General features: G+C 37.5%; 1 protein-coding gene and 1 long non-coding RNA gene across 4 annotated transcripts in view; one reads left to right on the top strand and one right to left on the bottom strand.

Annotated features, from left to right (window-relative positions):
* Positions 1-24733, top strand: part of LOC103458690 (leucine-rich repeat and fibronectin type-III domain-containing protein 2) — a 130883-nt gene that overhangs the window by 91525 nt on the left and 14625 nt on the right. The gene's annotated exons all lie outside the window — the stretch shown is intronic.
* Positions 12432-19324, bottom strand: LOC103458689 (uncharacterized). The gene is made up of 3 exons (XR_532605.2): positions 13345-19324; positions 13049-13148; positions 12432-12926 (listed from the first exon to the last, which is right to left on the bottom strand). It is a non-coding gene; the product is annotated as an uncharacterized LOC103458689 (long non-coding RNA).

Below are 24733 nucleotides of genomic sequence, written 5' to 3'. Positions count from 1 at the left end.
TAGGACGATAAAGATTGATGATGAATCCTGACTTGGATAAAAACGTAGAACAAGACTAATAAGAGCTTTGGCAGTTACAGTTTGTTTTAAGGTGTGCTTACAATACTGGATGTCTGATTTCAGTGCATGCAAGATGTTTATCTGAGAATCCTGCCTTGTCAAAAGAAGCAGGTAGCCGCCAACAAGGATCAATAAATTGATTTTTGGAGGTTGTCTACTCACTCCTCGTCCCTGACACTCACTCTTTGGCTGCTATATTTTAATCAATAAGTTTTGCTTTAGCCATTCAGATGTGCCTATGTTCCCCCTACAGCAATGAGGCTTAAGCTGAACCTTTTTCTGTGTAAACATTAAGATCACAGACGAGTTGTGACTCAAATATTTTCTGGACCGTCTCCATTTTGCCTTCAAAGTCCCCAGATGTAAACAACATGAAAAGAAATCAATGAAATTCAACATTTTATTAATGCATCTTGAAATAACTAAAAACTAGACATCATTTTTTTGTGTTTGTGTAAATCTAAGGAAGGACAAAGACTGTACCCAGGTTCAAAGATGCATTTCCCAACATATAAAATGCGGCAGATTTGTTGGCACCAAATAAATTACTGATAACATTTTTGGTTTTGTTTTTGGTTCCATGGGAACATTAATGAATATCAATGTTAGTGGTGGGACTTGATTAAAGATTTTTATTGAGTTAAGTGCAGGTTCTGCAATTATAGCATTTTAATCAAAAGCCATAAATCCGCAAAATAAGCAACAAGTTCAATTCAAAAATGTCTTGCCACTAAATTATTGAACAAATAAACATATGAGTTCAAAAACAAGGGTATTTATTGCTTTTAATCAGTTAGGCTATTCAACCATCAAATTGGTCCAGAGTGCAATTATATACATTCAGTTTTCAAATACCTCAAGAACCCCTGGTCATTCCTGTAACTTTTTTGAAAAAAATACATATTTCTTTAACGATGTAGGCTGTGGACACTAACATTAGGGCCTTAACATACTTCATGTGAAGTGCCAAAATCGGTTCTCATTGACGTAGATGCGTGTTGAAAATTGAGTCATTCTGTTCATAGAGGCAATCTCCTTTTCGACACAAATAACTTTGAGGAACATTTCTGTGAAGCGATGAGGAATTATGTACATTTTTTGCAATTCTTCACTATATAACTCCCACAATATCACTGATGAATGATTAATAACTCTGGACTGCAATTATAACATTTATTCCTGTAGGAGGCTGTCTGCAGAAAAGTGTGGCGCTGTCTGTGACCAGCCATTTTCTTTACACCCTTGTCCCTTGTGGGGTCAGGAGGGTTGCTGGTGCCCATCTCCAGCTAATATTGCGGGCGAGAGATCGAGCGAGGGTCACCCTGGACATGTCGCCAGTCTGTCGCAGGGACACAGAGACAGACAGGACAAACAACCATGCACACACACTCACACCTAGGGAGAATTTGGAGAAGCCAATTAATCTGACAGTCATGTTTTTGGACTGTGGGAGGAAGCCGGAGTACCCGGAGAGAACCCATGCATACACAGGGAAAACATACAAACTCTGAGCAGAAAGACCCCAGGCCGGGAATCGGCCTGGGGTCTATTCCCGGCATGGAAACAGTGCTACCTACTGTGCAGCCCCTGCCTGTAACCATTTCCTAAAAGTAACAAAATGCATAGAGGGAACTTGCGCGGGTAGAGGCGTATATTTAAGCTGGAGGGATGTCGCCCAGGTGGTCAGAGTCACTGTGCGAAAGGTATGTGCAACGAACATGTCGAAACCACATAACTGCACATCGACTGATGAGGTATGACAGGGCCTTTAGTGTTCGGGATGTATGTGTTTGCAACAACAGGTTTTGAGATTGTATTTTATTGTATTTTAGACTACCATTTTAGCATAAATGACTCCTACTAATCCACAAAAAGTAGCAGTAACCCTAATAGCTCTATCAATGACCTTAACAGTCCAGTTAGTGTGATTGTTCAACACTTTAACAGTTTGAAACTTCTAAACCATGATAACAATTGAAAAAACCGTTTGGGCAAATGAAGTGGAATGTCTAAAAGAAACAAAACAAGTCCTATTGCCTTCTATGCAAGCACTTAAAATATGTAAGATTCCATTATCGTGCGATTACTGTATATATAATTGTCATCTTATGCCTTTTTTGAATTGTCAAGAGATTGTGAGATGCTTCTACATTATTTACAGACACTGAGTGGAAAATAAGTATAGGGCACGCAGACTTTCTTTGCTTTCCTACTTTGGAAAGCAACCAGCTCTGAACAGCTGGTTGCTTATCTTGCTGATTCTTCAAACTGGGTGGAGTTCAACTATTGTACTAACTAGCTGTTGTTAACTAATGTACAGAGCTCTGCTTCCCATAATCAAAAATATGTATTTATAGCTCAAGATTGTACTGTATTTATTTTCACAATAATATCCAAGTGTCTGTCAAAGTAAACATGCATGTCTGATATAGTATGGGTCACAGTTGCTGTTAAGAAGAGAAACGTCTGAGCATGTTGTGTATTATTTGAAGATGCTTTATGGTATATTCTTTCAGTTTTGTCCAACCGATTTAGGAGACTGTGGATCAAGCATGTTCAGTCCAAACTGCTGGTACTTAATTGGTTGGGGATGTGGGGAGTTTGGAGGCCAGGTCAGAACCTTGGACCTTCCAGTACATCCCTGGAGCTTTTACCGAGCAGCTTTTTCTGGTTGGTGAGGGCGAACTGGCCCTGGAAGAAGCAGTTTGAGCACAACATTGTGAGAAAATGTTTCTCTCTATACCTTCCAGTGGCTCCAGTTTTGTGCTTAACCTGCACAAGTTGGCATTTTTCCAATTCAGGTGAACGATTAATTGTTTTACAATATAATGTTGATGAAGCTTTTGCCTGCAGTGATCGATTTTGGAGATATTAGGGACCTTAGATGGATCAGAGGCAATCAGAACACCACAGCTGAGCTTTAGTGTGCTACTTCAGTGGCCTCTGCATGCACAGAAGAGGTCCACTGAGCACTATAAATTACCAGCTGCCTTTGTTGTAAGCGCCTCTGCTGATTGGAGATCTTTCCCTCGTTGTTGGGACAGTTTTAGGACAAAGAGAGGCAGCAGCATCTGCTCTGCGAAAAGGCTGTTTGTTGTGCCGAACATGCTGGAAAGAGCATCTCACATCAAAGGGAACATTTAGTATCTCCAAATCGCTGCCTGCTTTAATCATACAATTCTTTGTGTTCTTCCATTATCATTTATTATTTCTGAATCTAATTAAACAGTGAGCCTTATCAGCCTTTGAAAGTACATCACATATTGAGTGGGAAACAAAAGTTAATCCTGTTATTGTAGCTGGAATATTGGCTGACTCAATCACATGCGGATTATTTGTATTTGATATGAGGCTTTCTCTGCCGACTCGCCTTCAGAACATATTACAAACATTGTGCATTCTGTCCACAAGCGATGTTGTACATAAGACCTATTTGTTTGACGAAAAGCTGGCTCATTGGTTCTGGATATCTTAACCTTGTGTTTTGAGCATATCTCTCTCAAAAGACTCCTGCCTGTCAGCCATTTTCCAAACAGCCCAGCACTCCTCTCTATATGACAGACCTTATTTAAAATCTGCTTGTGTCTCATTCAGGGATCTTAAGGTCTTTAACACCTGCAGTATAAATTATATAACAGTCCCCCATATGGACAGACTTCTACATAAACAGACACGTTTTGCTTGCACGAGCATTAGTACAACGCAAATGGAGATTAATCAGCCGATATCATTTCTGTCACCCTCAGTCTATGGAGCGAGCGGGGTTAAATTTATGCTTGCTTAAACTTGTCGGTGTTTGTTTTCTCCTTGCTGCAGTGGCAGATGGGTTGGGTTTTACTGCATTAGAGGTTTTTAATGCTGGGTAAAGTTTGAATTGCAGATGGCTGCATTAATTCTGCTTGCAAACATTCTCCTGCTGATTGTCTTGTCATCTCGGCTTTGCTTGCATCGTCTCAGGGCTTGGGCCAAATGAACCCAGTCCCCAGCCAGGATAAATTGGATGCGATGGTAAACATATTCTGCTCATGTTTTGGTGGAATCATTGTGAAATAGATCAGTTTTCTGCCTTCTGAAGATAATGTAGAAAGTATAATTTCTGGAGGAATTTTATAGTACAGTCAAGTAACTATGTTACCTTCAGATGTTGTGAAAATGCTGCATATATACTATATAAAAAAAAAATTAAGAAATTGGACTTTGCATCATTGTCATATGTGATACCTAAAAATTGGCTTCTGTCTCTTTAAGAGCCTTCAACTCCCTCGTCAGCACGTCACCATGACAATGCTTTTCCATGCCATCCATTTATGCCATTTACAACCGTTCTTAGGAGCTAAGCAGGCTCACATTTCCACCATGTGTTTGCTAATTGATGCTGCCACTAGTCTGGTGCAACTGAGTGTGGAAGGGCTAGAGAGAGGTGCCAAGAGCTCTACTCAGGACTGAAGCTTAAAGGCAGAGTTTTGGATAAATAGGCAGTGCATAGTATGAGCAAACATTAAGGGAATGATACAAAACTCAGGTCTGTTTTGCATTACAACTCTCCCATCTCACCTTTAAATGTACATTTATAAAACCTTCAAATGTCAAAAAGTATATATATATTTATTTTATTTTTTTTTTTTTAATGCATCACTTTCATTGAAAGACAACTATTATAATTTTTATTTTATATCTTTTTATTTTGGTTCATGGAATTTATTTCAAAATTCCACGTTCAAGTGTATCCATGTTACAATTTTCTAGCTATTTCCATACCATTTGTGTATTTAAGCGTGGTACCATAGAGCCTTGTCAAAGTATTTATTTTTAGGTTTCATTTTAAGCCACATAACAAGGCTGGTCATTCAGTTTCAATTTCAAATCAGAGTTGAAATCTTCCAATTAGTGTATTTTAGATTGTAAAACAAGTTAGAAATATTAAAATAATTCCATTATCAAAATTTCATGCATTAGCCAATGACACATCTCCACAAGGCAGCATCTAGAATAGCCGGTCAACTGCATTTGTGATATTACACTTTTGGATGCTTGCTCGTGTTAAGTTCCTAGTTGTAGCCCAACTGGCAGATCTGCTCATGGATTCGCATGAGCATTTCATCCAGTTGTTCTAAGAAGTCATTTGTGTCTTATTTTATTAACCCAGTAAAAGTATGGAAAGGCTCCAATATAAAAAAAAAATACTGAGCTGTTGGATGTCTTCTCTGCCCAAAACCCTCTTTAACACGTTTCCAACTATTAATTACCTTTAACGGTTTCCATTTAGATCCAAGATAAACTACAAAAATTCTTCATCTCGCCTCCAGAAGCCTTCATTGCTTTCTGCCTCAGCATGTCTGACCTCTTTCACCCCATCATCCCATCCCAAGACCTCAGTTCCTCTGTTGTGTCACTACAAACCTAAATGATGTTTTCATACAGTGCTCAGGGACCTTTCTGACACCGTCTCCCATGTTCCCATCTCTCTATCTTTCTGTTTGACTAAAATGCACTCCTTGCACACCCTGCTAACTCCCCACTGTTTGTTTGGAGGACGACTGGCGCTGGTAATCAGCTTTCGCTGGCAGCCGAAAAAGAAGTTAAGGCAGCGAGCAGCTGCCAGCAGTCATGCGCGTACGGCGGCGCGTCCATCTGTGTGTGTGTGTACATCTGAACGTCGCCACATATCGTCGTCCTTAAGCAGAGTGCACAAGAAATGTGAAGTAAAATTGAATTTCGAGGCTGTCAACCGACGCACTTTCAGCAGCCTGTCAAAATCTAATCACAGATGGCTTCATCAGACAGTGTCTCTCACACTGGTGAAAAGGGTTTCTGCCTTCCACATGTAAAATTTAGAAAGCTTCCTCCCACAGTAAAGACAGCCTGAAGGTTTTTTGCATACAGTATCTGCATGAGTGCTGCATGCCGAAGCTGTAACAAGGAAGATGGATGGAACTTGTTACTCACCAGTGATTTACATCTTTCTTTTTTTTTTTTTTTTGCTGTTGGCAAAGAGCTGCAGAGGGAACCTACAGATATGACTTGTTTCTTACTTCCCTTTTCACGGTCACACATCAGACTGTCACAAGACATCCAAAGTTGTCTTCCTTTGGTCTTTAGCCTCTCATGCACAGCAGGGGGAAAGAAGAGATCGGTCTCTGACACCAGTTTTTCCCGATGCTACTACACTCATCCCTCCTCCCCCGCATGGTGATCTACTTCTCCTGCTGAATGTTCCTAGGCTATTCATCTCTTTCTTCCTCTTCCTCCCCACCCCTTCCTCTCTACTGTATCTGCCTCCCCACTGCAACGGCTTCATGTTGTGGTGCACCTTCGGGCTGTGTGTGGGATGGTGTTGTGGGCTGGCATCTGGCAGCCTCTGATAAGAGAGCAAGGGAGCCGGTGCTATTCCTTCTGAGATGTGTTTTAAATTATTTTTTAAGAGTATTGGCCAAGGTTTTTCTCTGCGTCTGAAGGGCATTGTCTACTAAATACTTCAAGTGACCAAATAGGCGCTCCAATGAGAATTGTCTGTATTTCTGAGATTGTCTTCTACGCTGCGACAAAACTGAGGACATCCAAAAGCTGATTCTGCCTAAAGAAAATGGCACATAAGTCCACAGAGGAAGATAAAATCCCCACTCAACTTATTGTCAGGAGTCGTTTTATTTTATTTTATTTTATTTTTTTGTTAACACTGAGACTTGGAAGCCCCCCAAAACAAACAAGTCACATGTTTTTAATCCTGAAAATGTTCCATTTTATCTGCCAACTTCCAGCGCCACAAGCCATGGAGATGTCAGATAAATAGATGAGTGAAAGATCTGTTAATTATTAGGTTTGGCTGCAAAGTAACTTTTTTTCCTTTGAATCCTGCCAGAGAACTACATTATTCTGTAATGTGCATACTTCCCTTTGTTGGATGTCTAATATGGGTAAGGTTTTCTTTCTCAGTTGGTCACCCCGCTGGTCAGTGCATGGACATCCAAGCTAGAGTCAGTGTGAACAGTGACACGGGTGTTCCATGTTTCTCGGATGTTCTGCGAAATCCATATCAACTTTATTCCATTTGAGGGTTGAAATCTAGTTCAGGTGAACAAATCTTGGAGATAACTGGATACTGCAACATGACATTGATCACAAACACACTTTAAATCTGGCTTTAGAGTAGATAGAGTGGTGGACTCTAAACCCCAAACTCATGTGTTTTGGGTTTTGACCAGAACATTATTGCAGGACTGTGTAACACGCATATAATTGGCAAACTTTCACAATAATTTTGTAGTGCGGCTCATGCATAATCAAGACATAATTACGTTTTCACTTCTTAGTTTAAGAACACCAAAACATAAACCCATAAATATTTGATCTACAAAGACTTCAAATAGGCAGCTCAAAATTTCATGAGCAAAAAAAAAGAAAATTGCATGTGCAGTAAGAAAGCATGTTGCATGCCTTCTACAATGATCGTACATACTGTGCTTTTCAAATGAGGATTTTGCATATACTACTGTCCGTCAAGGGTGTTGGAGACTGGAGTGAGCATTTTCCATGTTCTCGCATGTAAAGCACTATTAGTATTAAATGGGTGTTTACCTGTGAGTAAATGCTTCTTAAACTCCTGAGAGAAACAGGTTCCTAAGCTGCTTAGAGACTCGTCTGCCAACTGTGGTTCTGGTCAAGCAGCCTGTTTTTCTGTGGGAGGTCAATATAAGAGTTAAATTATCCAGAAGAATCACAGAGAGAGCTGTTGGAACTCTCTAAATGTCAAGAAAAAGGTTTTTCATTGATTCCTTTATCTACTTGAACTTAAAATATGCTGAAGTGCCATAAGAGGGAAAATAATAGAGTCCCAACAACATCTAATAGGACTCACCATAGATAAGTTTTAACCTTTCTTTAGAAGTCTTTGTTAGACGTGTTGGAAACACAAGACATTATTATAAAGAAAATATGTTACAAAGATTTTATTTATTTTTTTTTCTAAATCTTTAGAGCAAGTAAAAAATGAATAAGAAGGTGACTGGACGTGTAGATGGAATTTCCATGTTATGATAGCGGTCATGAGGCACAGCCAGATATTTTACAAGGCAGAATTACATCTAATGTTGGAGTAAAAGGCTTCTGGCGGAAACTTGTGGTAGTCTACTCATTTTGTCATTAAAATCTAAAGCAAGAGGGCGCAAACTCATCAGAATCTTCTGACCCACACATTGTAACCTCATATCATAGGATAAATAGAACGTAAAAAATTAATCATCTAAGCACCTTATTTCCCACCCCTTTCCTGAACGTTTTAACTTGCGACAGCTGAATATTTCCTCGGTGTCCTGCTTTTTAAAGACACGAGAACCCAGTTCATTAAAATTCTGGTGGTGATACATTTTATTCAATCATTTCTGTTCCAATAGTGGAGTCAAAATCTTTTGTTATACTAGAGCTGGGGATGTAACCATAGTAACAATTTTGTATAACTGTGTGAACGTTGCACTCATTAAAGTTCACAATTGTTTACACCACTGGCAGATTGAAATTATTTGAATTGAGCACAAAGTTTGTTTTAAATAACAAATGAGACAAGCATCTTTGAAAATAGGATTCCGACTTTAAAATAATTCAGCTGTTTTTATTCATTTTTTGTAAAAAAATAAAATAAAATGGCTTGTCAAAAATAACCTTCTCAATAATCAATGCAAAAATAATTTGTTTTCCAGCAACAAAACCCTTCTTCTAATTGGTGACCAATTAGGAGTCTCACAGGGTATGAACAATTTTGAGCTTAGTTGTATATGCTTGTATGCGACTGATTTATCTCCGCCGAACCTCACTCATGTTTGTAGCCTTAGTTTGACTGAAATCCGTCTGAATGTTGCACATCTACATGTTAGAATGAGCCTGTATGTTTCATGTATGACTTTTGAGACTACGAGCACAGTACACAAACCTGAGACTCCTACTGTGAAATGTTTACATCTGCTGCACTGTTGCTTTAGAGAAAATCAAACATGTCTGTTAAACGTGTATTACTTTGGCAGTCCTGCTGAGTACAAGCAGAACCTCTGACAGAATGTGCTAATGCAAGAAATCTGACAAGCTGATAGGTTAAGTAGACAAATCAGACGGCTCTGAGGATCACAAGCATCTCGCCAAAAGTTAAACAGGACTAAACATTGTGCAGCTAGTGGCGGCTGGAGGTGGAGGACTATTATGAATTATTTTCTTCTTTCTGTTTGGAAGGAATAAGTCTTAAAAAACACTTCCTAATGCATTGAGTCCAAAATACAGCTAAGTGTGAGTTGAAGCGTTCCTGTTTCAGATTTCGCTCTTTCTGTTTCTGAGGTGAACTGCACAGTTGATGGACATTGAAAAAAAAAGTTTTCTTCATATAGTGGTATTAATTTTATTTTAATGGTTATTCAATTTTAAAGCAACATTTGGAACTTGAATTGATGTCATTAAACTCTGTAACCTTTTCATCCCTACAGTAGATTAGTGAAGAATGGAAACACCATTTCTGCACAATTTTTTTGACTAAAACTAGTTTGATAAGACATGTAAAAAACATCATAGATAAAAAATAAAAAAAACATGGATTTACTAAAGTCTACAGTGATGCACTTGGATCTTGTATCACTGTTTATGGCCTGTTTATTTCTAAATACCAAGTAAAAAATAAAAAATAAAATAAACACCAAAGAAGCACAGAATAAGTCCTGGGACAGTCCTGATACAGCCGAGTCATCAGGCAGCCCGTGATTATGTGAAACATCCTTTGCTTTCAGATCGTAAACAGATAATCCAAGCAAAATGGAGAAAAACAATCTCTTTCCAGGAAGTCTGGCTAATTAATCTCAAACCTTAGTAGGTCAAGACTAAATAAATTTGACTCCAGGGTTCAATTTATTGAACAGCATTCATTCCCCTTCTTCCAACCGACTCATTTTATATTTGACTTGGAGGTCAATGAGCTAACATTCTATAGTCATTCTGCAAAGCAAAGCAGATTCACTAAACTGCTACAGTTTTCTTCATTTTAGACAACAGATGAGGAATTTAGTGGATTGGATACATTAGAGCTGGCTCAATAGTTACTGCAGTTTGTGTTGGGCATCAAATGTGTTTTTGGCTTTAAAAACATTAATTTTCAAAATTTAAAAAATAAAAAGAAAGTCAGGCTTTGGTAAGAGCAAGTTGGATTCTCATTTTTTACATCTGAAGTATACATTCACAATGTGGGTCTGCCATTTGTTTCCACAGGCCTTAGGTTCTGATATCCAGAGTATTTCAAATATTCCCGCCATCTTTTTTAGAAAAGAAAAACGATGTTTTCACAGACTTTTCTAATGTTTTCTAATATTCTTTTTCATGAAAACAAAAAAACGTATTTTGTTTGCCAGACTCGTATAGATTGAACTTTATCCTCTCATAACCTTGTGACTCAGTGAGTGCAACGGACTCCAGGTCTGTGGCCGCACAACAAACCCAAATCATCACCCCACCACAACCGTTGTTTACATAATGGATTTGTGGTCAAACATGTCTACTTCAGGTGAAGGGTGTTGTTAAAGATGTCTTGTAGCTTATTTAAAAGCATCTAGCAAATCAAAGTCCTGCCCTATAACTGTTTAAAGAGTCAGGGTTTCTCCTGGCAGTGCTTCCAAACAGGACATTTTTTTTCTGTCTTTTTCTCGCTGTCTTGTCCTGGACTTGAGCCTACAACATTTGTTAATTGGCAGTGGGATGCATTTGCTAGGATTTCCATTTCTGTGAAGATTGTCTTAAATATTTCCTGCTTTATAACTGCACAATTATAAAATTGAAATTGGCCTAAAATTAAGATTGATTGGCACCGAAATCTTTCCATCATGGCGTGATGCTACATCTACATTCCTATAAAAAGTAATCACACTTGCTAACTTTTGACAACATTGATATTTCCACTTAAAATGCGCATTTGTCAACTTTATAAAACACACATCGAATTTCTATCCAGATATTGAATTTAAAAGCTGCTTCTTATTCTTTATTCTTTGTAAACAACGGTTCAAGCTGAGTTGTTTAGAAGAACCAATGTCCAAAGACGATCATCCCTGACCCTACATACCTCACCTTTTGCTGCATCTTGTGCTTGAAAGATTCAGAGGTTCTGGCCAGAAAAGTTCAGGAGGTCGGACTGATGATGTGATGTGCATGGCAGGGGGCCAGCTAAATATTAAATGAACCAGATACACGGAGGGGAGGGAGGGGGGACTCTTTGGCTGGATGAAGAGAGTAAAAACACGAGGCGTGGGCAGTGCGGCTTGTCAGTTACCCATTTATGTCTGAGATAGTGCACAGCCTGCGCTTTGCCTCAGGAGGTGTGAGGAGTGTTGTGTGATGGATGCAGCAGCGAATCCACAACTGGAACGATGTACACGGCCCGGCTTCAAACGGAGCTGTGAGGGAGTCGTCCGACCATGCACGGAGAGCTCACTCAGTCTGGCTCGGTTCTTATATTTTTTATTCTCAAACCACATCTCAAAAGGAGCAGAGATTGAGTTGAGTTATGAGGAGTTGGTCTGCCGCCATAAGATAAAATGAATTGGAGTGGAAATTATGAAATCCTACATTTTTAACTGTAAAAAAAAACAAAAAACTTTAGGTTTATTTATGAAAATGAATACCAAGTCACAACAAAAAGAAAAAGTAAGCTGAAACAGCAAAAGTCATTAGAATAGATGCATTTTGTAAAGAACTTTCCCTTTAACTGTTTTTAGACTTGTAGCTAATGCTAGTTATGTCCATAACCAACAATTAGGAAATATGTACAAAGTAATGAGAAAAAAGCAAGCACGAGGAAAGCGAGAATGCAGCCTAGAGTTGCATTAAGTTAAACTTTGGTGTCAATTCATAAATGGTCAATTTCTTGTACTTGCACAGTGCTTTGTCTAGTCCAAAGGGCCCCAAAGCACATGGTACTCACGTTCTGTTTTTGAAAAAGAAGTGTTTATTCTCCAACCACATCTTCTGTTATTATTGTTGTGAAAAATAACAGAGGTTAAAACAAATGTCTAATTCCACACAGCAAATCCGGCAGGCCCAAATTAACTCTGTCAGATTTGATTTCAACACTTTTAAAGTGTCTATATGGGTCCACACCAGAAAGTGTTAACTCTTTTTGGAGAGTTAGCACCTTAACTCTTATAAAGTGTCAAATATCAAATCTGCTGGAGTTAATAATTTAACACTTACTAACACTAATTTAGTGATAGATCTTAATATTGACTCTCACAGAGTATTTTTTTTTACTTCATAAGAGTTATTTGTAATTAATATTAAATGGTATTTTATTGTTTTGAACTTTTAAAAATTCTTTGGAAAATAAACATTTAATAAAGAGGCAATGATTTTCTCAAATGCATTTATTTCAAAACATGCACCTTAACTACAAAACATATTACAATGTGGATTAATGTGCATGTTTCACGTGTTGCTTTCATTCACATATTGGTTATCAAATGGTCTAACATATCAGCTGTGCAATACAAAATGCAGTATGCTTAATACATTTTTCTTCAATACAATAGGCATGAAATTGTTCAAAGTACAAGGTGGAAAAAGTAAAGCAAGCAGTTCATGTAATATGATAGAGTACATTTTCTTTTAACAGGTAGATTACTGGATGTTACAGTACATAACAGACCAACCTGATAATCAGATCCATCATTTCTGACCCAGTTTATGTTTCTGTTGATAAGAGGCAGTTCCTCTCTGCACTCCACCAAAGAGATGTCCACTCACTAACAGATTGTCTTCAGGTTGTTGGGCTGTTTGTGACGTTTGGCCGGAGACACCAACATGCATCGGACAGTCTTCAGTCTCTTAAGTACGACAGCCAGTGTCGGTCTCTGGATTGTAACAAACAAAAAACATAACAATGAGAAGTGGAACGAAGGAATATATTTTACTACAACTCTAACAACAAGCATCAATTACAGAAATGTAGGGTTTCAGAGATATTAACACTTACATGATCATTTTTGGAGCTTGAATCTAGGAAGAATCCATGGAGGGATCGGAAGGGGGAGGTTAGGCTGACGACTGGAGATTCATCCTCAACCAGACTGGTTCTAATATATACAAAAAGTCAATAAAAGGATTAAAACATGCTGCAAAACGTATATAGGAAGACACAACACAAAATAATGCTCTCAACATAAGACAGATCTGTTCAATTTAGCCGCGTGGTGAACGTGACGTCTATCATACAGGTTGAGCTCAACTCAAAATAATAGTTAAAATCCATCTCAGAAAAAAATTACTTACCAAGCGCAGTAAACACCTCAGACAGGTGGAAAGTAAATAGTCCTGAAATGACTTGGCTTCTGTCGCTTCCTTCAGTGGGAATCTGTGATTCTGGGGCGGAGTCAGTGAATTAACTCCTTCAGTGTTAGATGGTGGAGTTCAGAGTTAAGAAGTAAAGAGTTATTGATTCTATTTTAACACCTCTAGATTTGAAACGGAAACACTTTGTTTTAACTACTAATAATATACACCCCAGAGTTGCATAAACAGAATGTGACTCTATTAGAGTAAAATTAACTGCTTTTGCAGGAAAATCTACTAACACCAAAACATTTAACACTTTAGAATTTGCTGTGCAGGAACATTTACGCCTTTTTGCTCCTTCTGCAGACCTGATAAGCTGAAAAAGAAAAAAAAAGAAATGCATGAAAACCAAAATAACATTTAGAACCGAGCGGCAGCTTATGCATTTGTGGAGCAATATTCAATGAGTCACAAAGTGACAAGCTCCAGGTGGCTTGAATGGCCCGCGTTGTTATGGTGGTGGTTAAGAAAATAAAACCGGTAATTCTCCATCTGTAGAAATCATTTGAAATCCCCCATGGCTTATGTTTTCTGCAGTTTTGCTGACAATATAACACAACATGCTCTGCTCAGCTGATTAAACTTTACCTCAAAATGCAGACATTAAGATTATAATATTAAACGAGGCTAACTCAGGCTAAATGCCTGCTACTCTATAGAAAGCTCCAAATTGGCTGTTTTTATATTAGTGTTTTTTTTAAATTATTTATATATTCAATTTCAAAATGTCATAATGAAATATATGCACAAAACGATGAAACATCTCAGAATCAGGAAAAATTGAAAGGACATGGGTTCAATCTAATTAGCTACAGGTTAATTAGGTCACTTTTTAATTTTATTTCCTGGACTGGTTTTATTTTTATTGCTGTCAGAAACCATGTGGCTTATGTTAAATCCCCATCTGTGACGCTGCCGTTCATTTACTGACTGTACAACAGGAGATTTATCAAATAAGAAGGATTTGTGATTTTCCTCTGATTACTCAGTGTTTGCTTTTGAATGTCAGCTGCACAAAGCTGACATCCAAAGAGGAAAGAAAAAGGTGCATGGCCTTTAAGACTTTGACCTGATCCCTGTATGATTTATGAAGATATAAAATCAAATAAAGATGGCCTTCCAGCTAAGTTCATCTCTTTCAAAACACTTGTTATTTCTGAGCAAACCTGGTGGGGTGAGAGGAATAACCTTTGATGCAAAATACAGTGCAACATTGGAAGGAAAGCTGCTAGAAGACTTGAGATTTACCTTCCAGCAGGAGAGTGAACATAGACATACAGACAGGGTTTCAATGAAATGTTCTGGAGCACATTATGTTCATTTGTTAGAATGGCCTCGTCAAAGTCCGGACCAAAGATAAATAGTCTTTAAAATTACTGTTCAGCTCAGTTGGCAAACTCCAACTGAGCTGAGCTGTTTGGAAGAAAAAAATGTGATAAAATAAAATTCTCTAGTAGGAGACGTGCCGCTATACTAAGTATTCACAAATGCAAAGCTACATTTCACACCTTTGTTACCATCCATCTTTCACTACGCAATTATACAATTTTTGTGTTGGTCTATCACAAATTAAAATTACAAATTTGCCCATTTACTAATTTCAAAACGTAAAAAAGAAGTAGTAGTAATTTTCAAGGTTCTGTTTATGTTCTTGACAGATGAAACTCAGGCAGATTTTAATCACATAGAAGCCATTCGTCTGCTGAAAAGTCATGGTCATTTGAGATTCCTGTTTTTAACATCCACGTAATTCATTCATGATTCATTCACAGCAATAATAAAAACCCAAAGCTGCTAATGAGAAATTATGTAAACTGTTAAAGGTGCAAGTTTCCCAAAATGTAAACAAATCAATGCTTTTAAAAAAGAAAGGCTTATGTTGTAGCCCACAGCTGAGGCACAGCCGCTGCATTTTTAAGGCCCCTGACGTAGACCGAGTACAGGATTAAATTCGGAGTGTGACCTCAAAAAACAGAAATGTTCGAATCTCCCGTTAAAACCTCTCCTCAAGCCCCACAAAGCAGTTCCCTTCATTTTTGCCTTGTTTAAAAGTGCAAACCTTATCACGACTCGGAAAAACTGCAGACGCCATAAGACTCTTTCAGAGAAAACGTGTTTACCAGCTAAAAACTCCCTGGCTTCTGTGAAGTTTGAGGAAAATAAACTCAGCACTGTGGGAGTCTTTTTTTTTTCCTGACAAGGTTAAGCATGGTGAGAATTTTGGCTCCTTCAGCCGGATTACATCACGCACAAAATGTGGGAGCACATAAACTCAAACACTAAAGGATCAAAACATGGAAACAGAAACTGTGCCAAATAACCTGAAGTCTAAGCAAGCCGTCCTTCAACCACTGACATTAATGCTCGTTGTCCTGAGCTTTCCTGGAATCTCAGAGCTGAAGTCCAGAAGCTCTTCTATCCTAGTTAAAAATAAGGGTGTGCTTAACGCAATACTCAAAATACATATGACTTCTTCAGTCTTCCTTCTTTGGCAAACTTCAATGTTTTGAGATCAAACAAATTTTAATATTGGAAAGAAATAACTTGAGGAGGGATGGCAGTGATGTTAAAGTGTGGGTTTTTATCTGAGATTAATGTTGCTGTTATGACCAAAATTATTCTCATGTATACTACCTTACCACTTCGACACCATAAAAAAATGACCACTTGGCTGGCATTACTTTTCTTCAATTGAACACTGTTCTGTGCTGCATCATCACCATCTCATGTCCATCCAAAACACATCCACAAACCGCAAACAAGACGGAAATAAATATGACTTGTTAATATTGGCCCTCCCTATTTTACTTATCAAACCGATACCAAATGTGTTGAAAATTGATTAACTAGCCAATGTCAATTGTGCATTCCTAACTTTGGAGAAATGCAAAAAGTTTTTTTCAGATTTTAGTAAGGGCAAAAAGGCTATTAAAACTTACTCCCTTTTCAGTTATGAATTAAGTAATTACATTTTTAGTCACCAGCCACATTGTCAGACCTGGTAATCAAAAATCCACTTAAAGAAACAAAACGTGTGACAACATGAAGTAGGCTAAAATCAACACATTATGCCTCAATCTAAGGACATTCAAGCACAGAACATTTGTCAGTCAAAAAAGAAAGAATACGAAGACATTTCTACACACCTGAGGTGTATTGGACGTTTGAAACCAACTGTGGTTGTTTTTCTCCTCAGTGTGATGCATTTGTGTAGGTGTGAATACATTGCGGTGTAGACTAAATCAACTGTACCAAGATCACTTCCTACAAAGCCTGTATTATCTTGGCGTAAAAACCAGCACAAAAAATGACCATCATGTCAATTGGTTGTCTTCAGAAAATGAATGATGTGGTGTAGCTATGAATTCTCCTCAGGACTAAAAAATCCTAAAGGAGAATCTCCACTTTTTACTGTGTGACCTTTCACTCACTCTCGTTTGGGTTACAAGTCCACCTCTGAAAGTTTCCCAAAAAACATCTAGCGTGATTCCAGTCACAATCGAGATGCGAGTCTTGTTGGCAGTTAATGGAAAATGCTTGGTGGCATTTAATGCCACTGAGTTTCACGAACAATTATTAAGATTTAAGCGGCATTGACATTTGATTGACGTTTTTCTGATTTAAAAATGTGTCAGTCTATTCAAATTGGCTTTAAAAAGATGTCAGAATGCAATAATTCATGTTAGGGAAAAAAATAAACAAAGTCCAAAAGTCCATCATTTATATTCTGTCTTGGGGCAACTTTATATGTGCACAGAGAAAGCTGCTGTCACCATTTTGAGTGTCAGCACCCACAAATGATGCAACGCGGCATCAGTGGTTTGTGCACAGCACTTGCAGGTTTAGCTGTCATCCTGACTTGTTTTATCAAATTGCAGAGCAGAGAGAGGGAGAGAGAGAGATGTAATGCAACTGAGTCCACTTTTGTCTGTCCTCTTAGAAGTGTGCTTAGAGACTAGGTGGCTTTTTTTTTTGTCTTTAATTGAATGTACTTTTAAATGTTAAAATGCAGAGAAATTGCTAAAAAAATATATGTTTCTACAATGGGCACGTAGTGAAAATGCCTCCCATTTTAAGTTATATTCTAATGGGAGGAAGTACATGTTAAAACCACAAACTCCCATGTGGTAACCTGAATGTATGTGACAAACTCACATAATGTCACAGACAATTGTGAAATGCTCTCAAAATTCTTAGAAACGACACAAATACAGGCAAGGTGGGACCGACCTGAAACTCCAAGGGATACTTCTGGGATCAAGGGATAGGCAGAAAATAAACACATGAACCAGAAAACTAAATTCTAAGCAGAACGCAATCAGATTCAAGAATAACTTAAAGAGTGAAACAAATAAAGTAAGGTTTTCAGAGAGAAATAAAGACTATCTTTTAGAACCTGAAAATTCTTTTTTTTTTCAAATACCCACAGTGTAACCTGGATATGTTTTTTTTAGCCTTCTTCAATCTGATGCCACTAAATAAAATCAAGTGAAATCAACTTCTAATTAATTCTAATAATCAGAAGTTAATTCAGCTGTTAGGTGATCCAAGTGATTATTAGCGAACAAACAACTCCATGAAGTCCGAGGAACACAGAAACAGGTAAGAGATGTGAAGAGATTTAAAGCAGTGTTGGGTCATAAAACAATAACCCAACCTTTAAACACCCGTTCTGTCCACTGTCTAAAATCTAGAGAGCATGGCACAACAGGGAAGGCGTTCACCTAAACTGCACAAGAACAGCATTAATCAGAGAAGCAGCCACGGTAACTCTGGATGAGCTGCAGTAGGGTTTTAGCATCTTTGTATAGAAAAGCATCCAAAAGAAAAGCAAAATATATCCTATTTACAGTTTTCTGACTGACATGCAGATCAGTGGTTCCGAATCCTGGTCCTCAGAGACCACTGTCCTGTATGTTTTACATGTAGATGACTCGAAAGACATGTAGAAGATCGTTGGGTCAGATTAGACCAAAAGAAGCCAGTTTGGCCTGTGAAGCAGATGTCTGAACAAGAGGTAGTAGCATCATTCTCAAATACAGGGCAACATTCGAGATCTTTAAAAAGTTAACATGTATACTTTAATAGGGTGTGTTTACGACATAAAATCTAAATGGAATATCTTGAAGTTTGCGATTCAAATGTGGCAAAATGTGAAAAAGTACAAAGGGTGTAAAAAAAAAAAACGTGCAAGACACTGTAAAAAGAAAAATTAAATGTTATGAAAAGGATAAAAAAGTCAAAAATAACAAACCAAAGAGTCAAAAGAGAAACAATTCAACAGAGAAAGGAAAGCAGAGAAATGTTTCTTGAGCATAAATTGGGGTCTAAAGAGTTCAGCAGACTGTAGAGTGACGTGTCCGCATTAAATCCTTGAATTTCAACAATGGAGGGATTTGTTGCTGCAGAAAGGAAAGAAGAAGCCATCAGGATTACTGCCCTCTCTCTCAGGGCCAGCACTACCTACAGAACAGTTGGATTTTTGTGTAACAGATGGCAAAACAGCTGCAGAGGCCATGTTCATATGAAGGTTACGCTTACATAAGAGACCTCTGCTCACAACACACACCTTAAAAAAAATTAAATAAAAAGCTGATGCTGTCTCATTGCCAAAAAGCAGAAATTCTGATTTGCGCTACCTTCTGTCACTCAAAGGGGTCCATCATGTAAAGCAGCAGGTTTTAGTTTGAGGCAGTTTAGTTTCAACATCTTAAATCATCAGATTAAAGTAATAAAAAGGCTGCATGAGAAGTGATGTATGACCTAAGAAATTAGCTCAATCTAGCTGATTTCTGTGCTCAGTTGTTTTTGTTTGTTTTTTTTTTTATATGTTGTCTAATACTGACAGCTCCTTTTTTGGTGCTAAGGCCACCTTACATAGTTTCATATTTATTTTATATAAATATTATTATTATTATTATTATTATTATTAAAACTGACAGCTATACTCATTAACAGGTGTGGAGAAAAATGTTATTAACAGGGTTCAAATAAAAAAAAAAAAATTATCTGTAATTTTTCAAGCCACTGCTGTGTTTGGTTATTTATTTTCCTTTTTTTCCTAGTTATTTTTCCTGTAGAGATGAGGTGGATTTATGTATTTTTTTTACTTGGTTGTTTATGTGTTAATGTTCAGTGTGACGACCATAAGACTCTAGTGTGAAAACTGCTTTAGTGTCCATAAATTAGGGTGACCAACCATCTTTTTCCCCGGACATGTCTGCTTGTCACTTTCTGTTCAGGGCATCCAGGGGCTTTCTTTGATTGATGAAAATGTCTAGGGTTTCATCGTTTTTCAGGGGACCAATGGGTATACTTATATCGCCCGGTGCGATGCATGGAATGCGACAGCCTTCCTTTCATGTGACATTCTTCTCCGTCTTGAGCTGCTGCCAAGTGGGTGGTTTTGATCCGCTCATAGACAGAACAGACAACACAAGCTGTGTGGCAGCACTTCTGCTGATGTTTACAAAATGCAAGAGTAGCTTTAAGGGGAAAATAAATTTCCTTCACACCATCCTGGTCACAACAAATGGGTAGCAGAGTGCACAAACCTGGCAGAGGAGAATGAAGACAAAGACTAAAGACTGGAATATATACAGTCTTTAGTCTGCAGACTGCTGCTTTTTTTTTGTTTCTATTACATTGAATGTAGTTTAAGACTTTTGTATTTTTTTGTCCAGTTTGACTTAAATAAAATGTCTTCATCTTTTTACAGAATAATTTTCTAAGCTACAGAAAAGTGATTATAGGAGATGCACAATTCTGACACTTTTTGCCAATATCGTCACAGGCGTTATGCCAGTTTTTAACCACTATTTAGGATTTGTTATATATATTTACCTGTGTTTCCTTTGGACAGTGTGTAAAAGTGACCACACTGTTTTCATTGCTTCTCTGTTACTGTTAAAACATCCCATAATCCTGTGCTGCATCACTATCACAGGCACATAACAGAACAAATACATGGCCATGTCCCTCACTCCCCCCTTCCAAACACACACAAATGGCAACAAAATGGAAATAGTAAATATTGGTTGCTCATGTCATGGTTGCTTATCTGACGGCAGCCAATATGCTAGAACATGACCAACACCAGCTGATGGTGATGTTAATACCAAGATATTGCGCACTTGTATCTTCAAATCATTCTAAAGAAAATAATGAGGTTGATGGCATTCAGATTACAAAGAAAGCTAAAAGAACACCACAAAACCAAATATAAAAGTGTTTTTATTTGTTTTTTTACTAAGTTGAAGTAACCGGTAACCCACGGATGGACACCATGTTTCATGAATAAGATGTTCCTCCTGCTGAATGAGATGTTCCTCTCATTCAGCCTCGGTCGGTGGAGATTAACTCTGGAGATTGACTTTGACAGTCTGATTCTTTTTTTCTTTGACTTCTCACTTGCTTTGATAGTCACGGACAAGAAAAAGCTCCATGTATAAATAATGTTGTTCTCTTGAAATACCGACCTTTTGTCTTTCTGTAATCCCAAATGTTCCACTATCATTGCCTGGGAGTTGCAGCTGATTTTTTTTTTTTTTCCCAAATGGTTGGCAGGTTTTCTCTAGGCAGATTGTCAGAAGAGACTATCAGACCATGCGTGTTTTATTTTTCCAGAAAATTAAAATTTCGCTGCATAATTAGTACTCTGGGTTGACAGATGTCTCTTGATGAACTCCTTGAACTCAGCAAGTCTATCATGGCATCTTAAGTGTGCTGTCTAAGAACTGACAAAACACTTGGATGTCAGCTTATGGCTTAATTTCCGTTTTGAAAGATGGATCCTCAGCTCATCCATAATAAGCAAAACAGTTTCTTTCTCACTCATTTCAAATTTTTGCTTTTCTTTACTTCGGTGTCTTATTCGTTTTAAATCTTGGATCTGTCCCTACTTGAAAATGAAGCCTAAATAATTAGATTTTTCCATTTGAAGCTTAATATAGTTTGGCCTTAGAGCCAGCTAGTTTGTCCCTCAATTGAGGATCAACCAAAACCTTCAAACAATTTCTCAATCAAGCCAAACATTTGGTTTGGCTTGATTGCTAGGTTGGTTGCTAGGTTACTTCATAAAGCTTTATCTTCACTAACCAATTTAGATGTGTCTAAAGCTGGAGTGCTTTCCTGCAACTTTTAAATGCATCTCTTCTCCAACACGGACTGAATGGCTTCAGTGCCATTGCCAAACCACAATAGACTACGATTCTAAAACAGTACAGAAAATCGACATCATTCTCAACTCCTTCTGTTCCCTGATTGGGCTGATTGAAATTTTGCCAGAGAAATCAAACTCAATGGGCAAAATCCTAGACAGAGCACTGAAGGAGTATGAAAATCAAGGAGATGCATCTGGAAGGAGTTTTGCCCTTACTTTATTTTATTTTATTTCAAACACAGCCAGAGATATTTCAAGAGCAGTAGCAAAACAAAGACTGTTGTTGTCCCTCCCTGAAACACTCCCTATAACAAATAAAAATGAACACACGGTCAGTATATCAACTACAAAGTAAGCAATCTCAAAAGGGATACATAATTAAAACCTGATATAAACATATAATGTACTTTTTTGGCATTTTTATGTACAACACTGTGATAACTTGTTCACCAATAGATGTTCCTCAATTTGAAGTGCGTAACTGATTAAATGACATAAAAACTATCAGAGGATGAACAGTTTATTTATGTACAAGGTCTCCAGCCAAGTTGCATTTTTATTTCCAAGTTCAAATCAGCAGGCGGGCCTACTAAACAGCATTCTCCTATTTTTGTCTTCTTCAAGTAATATGGACTTCATTGTGGTAGTTTTAAATCAAATCTTATGTAGTTTCACCACAAAGTAAACAACTATTGGTATTATATTATTGCTATTCATTAATGTTTATTTAGCAACTGACAGTCACACCTGAAATACAGAAACATGCGGTACATAAATCTGGCTTTTAGGTTAATATGTGCTCAGAGGCACAATCTGATCAGATCATGATCAGACATGTGTCAGCTTTGTTGCTCCTGGCAGGAAATTAGATCCATAAATTCATGTTCACTTTCTGGAAATGCACATAAATATATTGATCTCCATCAGCTACTGTTTCTTCAAGTGACTGCAAGTCAAATGTATGCGACAAGGACATGGAAAAAAAAAAAGCCTGAATAGAAATGCTTAAGTTTTCTTTAACAAAGTTAGATTTTAGTTTTTGACATTTTAGTAATAGTTTATGAATCACAGGACTTGCACACATTTTTAATGTTCAGTCATTTTAAATTCCTTTATTTTATTATTATTATTGAAATGTATTTCTGCATAGGTATTTAAATGTATGTGCGTGGATGATGAGGAGACAAATAAATGAATTGTTTGTCAGATGGATTGATGAATGGATGTATAAAGGACTGATGATGGCCAGATTGTAGGATGGTGGATGCAATGACAAATGGATACATGATGGACAGATGAATGTATGAATGGATAGACTCCTCATTAATTAATGGGTGGACAGTATTTTTACTATGGAAATAAATAGACATAAATCCTGACAATGAAGATCTCACTTTCATGTTCCATTTCAATAAAAAATAGTACATGATTTACCTTTCCATACTGTGCACAAAACTGTAAATAAGAAGTTCAGCATTAACAAAGATGAAATGTAATATTTCTATAAATGTTTAAAAACCGTTTAAGCAGCAGGTAAATAGTTAAACGCCTTAAATACTGCCCATGGCCCTCACCTCCTTACAGCTGAACCTTTTGCATCTCTGAAAGGTCAGTTTAACTTTGCATCTACCAACTTTCCACTGCAACCACAAACAGAGCATGTTCCACAGGGTATATTTATGTTCTGATTTCATTATCATTAATAGTCTTACCGAGATTCAGCTGGCTCTACTTTTAGATCTGCAGTTTCTACTGTTTCTCAAAATGGTTTCTTGCTTCGCTTGTCCCCGTTCAGAGGAAAAAGGGAAATGTGAACTGGAATAAAGAAGATATTTCAGGAGTTTTTTAGTCTGTGCTTCTAGATGCCATCCATTAAAACAGGTCCGTGAGAGAAACTGTCCGTCATTGCTGACAGTTCTCGCTGTGAAGCCTTGTGGGGATTAGCTTGAGTGCTGAGAAGATCAGAACCGTATGCATCAAGTCTGCAAAAATATGGATGAAATGAAACCATTCTACAGAGAATTTCATACAGTTTCAGCAGAGCTCTTTGAATTCGTATATGAGGATTCAGTAACGTGTGGCAGCTTAGAGAGAAAAGGTCAGGTTATGATCGAGTGTAGCCTCACAGTAAACAACCTAAGTGTTTTTAAAGAAGCCAACTGGACTTGTTCAGCTCTGACCAACAGCTGGAAATATATTGACTTTCACGCTTTTAAGAGCCACATGTAGTTTATTGCTATCCACCCAATGACTGTGGCGTTTACCTAGTGTTTGCAAAAACTTGTCGGAGATTACCGATGTGAATTAAAAAATTGGCCGTCAAATAAAACTTAAAATCGTCAATTGTGGCACAGGGGTGGAATCGAGATTTTAAAATCCAGGGAGTTGTTAAAGGAGACCAAGAGGGGGGCAGGGATGATGTTGGGGTGTCACACAAAAATAAAAAACCCAGACAGCGCTGTAATAAATGTGATTGACTCAAAACATAAAGGTCAAAGGTTGAGATAAATATATAATGCACAAATAAGTCTGACTAATTGAAGCAATTTATCTTTTTAAAATATAGATTAAATAGATGCAATTCTTCAGCACGAGTACATTGTCCTGCATGTTTCAAAAATGTCTGACCTCTCATGGCAGTTTGGCAGACTTGGATCAAAACTTTTTTTGAAAAGCGCTTTTACCTACTCAACCTGGTCCCGGGTCTTTTTTAGCTGCATTCAAAAACATGGATAGCTTTAAAGTTGCCTTTGGAGGATTGTTGGGTACCTAGGGCAACAGCTTTGGATTCATTTCTTTAAGTTAACTTAATTTCTTTCTCAAGCCTACCTTATGAATATGTATGGAAAAGTATTCTTCTACTGGAATTTGCTAATTGTAAGTATGCCATTGAAAAGCTTTGCATATTTTGGATTTTATTCCTTATTCAGGGTTCTGAAATATAAAAGTAAAAAAAATATATTAAAGAAGCTGAACAATTTTTTTTTTAAATAGGTGGACAAAGAGTTTTAATTGCACTTATGACTTGTGCTGCATAGTGAAGACAAGCAAATAACAAAAACAATATAATTTGTGGAAAGTCTGGATTACAGACTTCACACAAGAATGTTGAAAATAATAAAACAATTTGTATTGCATGTTCTAATGGGGTCATATCACAAATGA

The sequence above is a fragment of the Poecilia reticulata genome, chromosome 22 (assembly GCF_904066995.2).
Source record: "Poecilia reticulata chromosome 22, P_reticulata-male-v2, whole genome shotgun sequence".
In the NCBI taxonomy this organism is placed as follows: domain Eukaryota; kingdom Metazoa; phylum Chordata; class Actinopteri; order Cyprinodontiformes; family Poeciliidae; genus Poecilia; species Poecilia reticulata.
The sequence above is the reverse complement of the archived record's forward strand: the minus strand, read 5'-3'. Positions and strand labels throughout refer to the sequence as shown.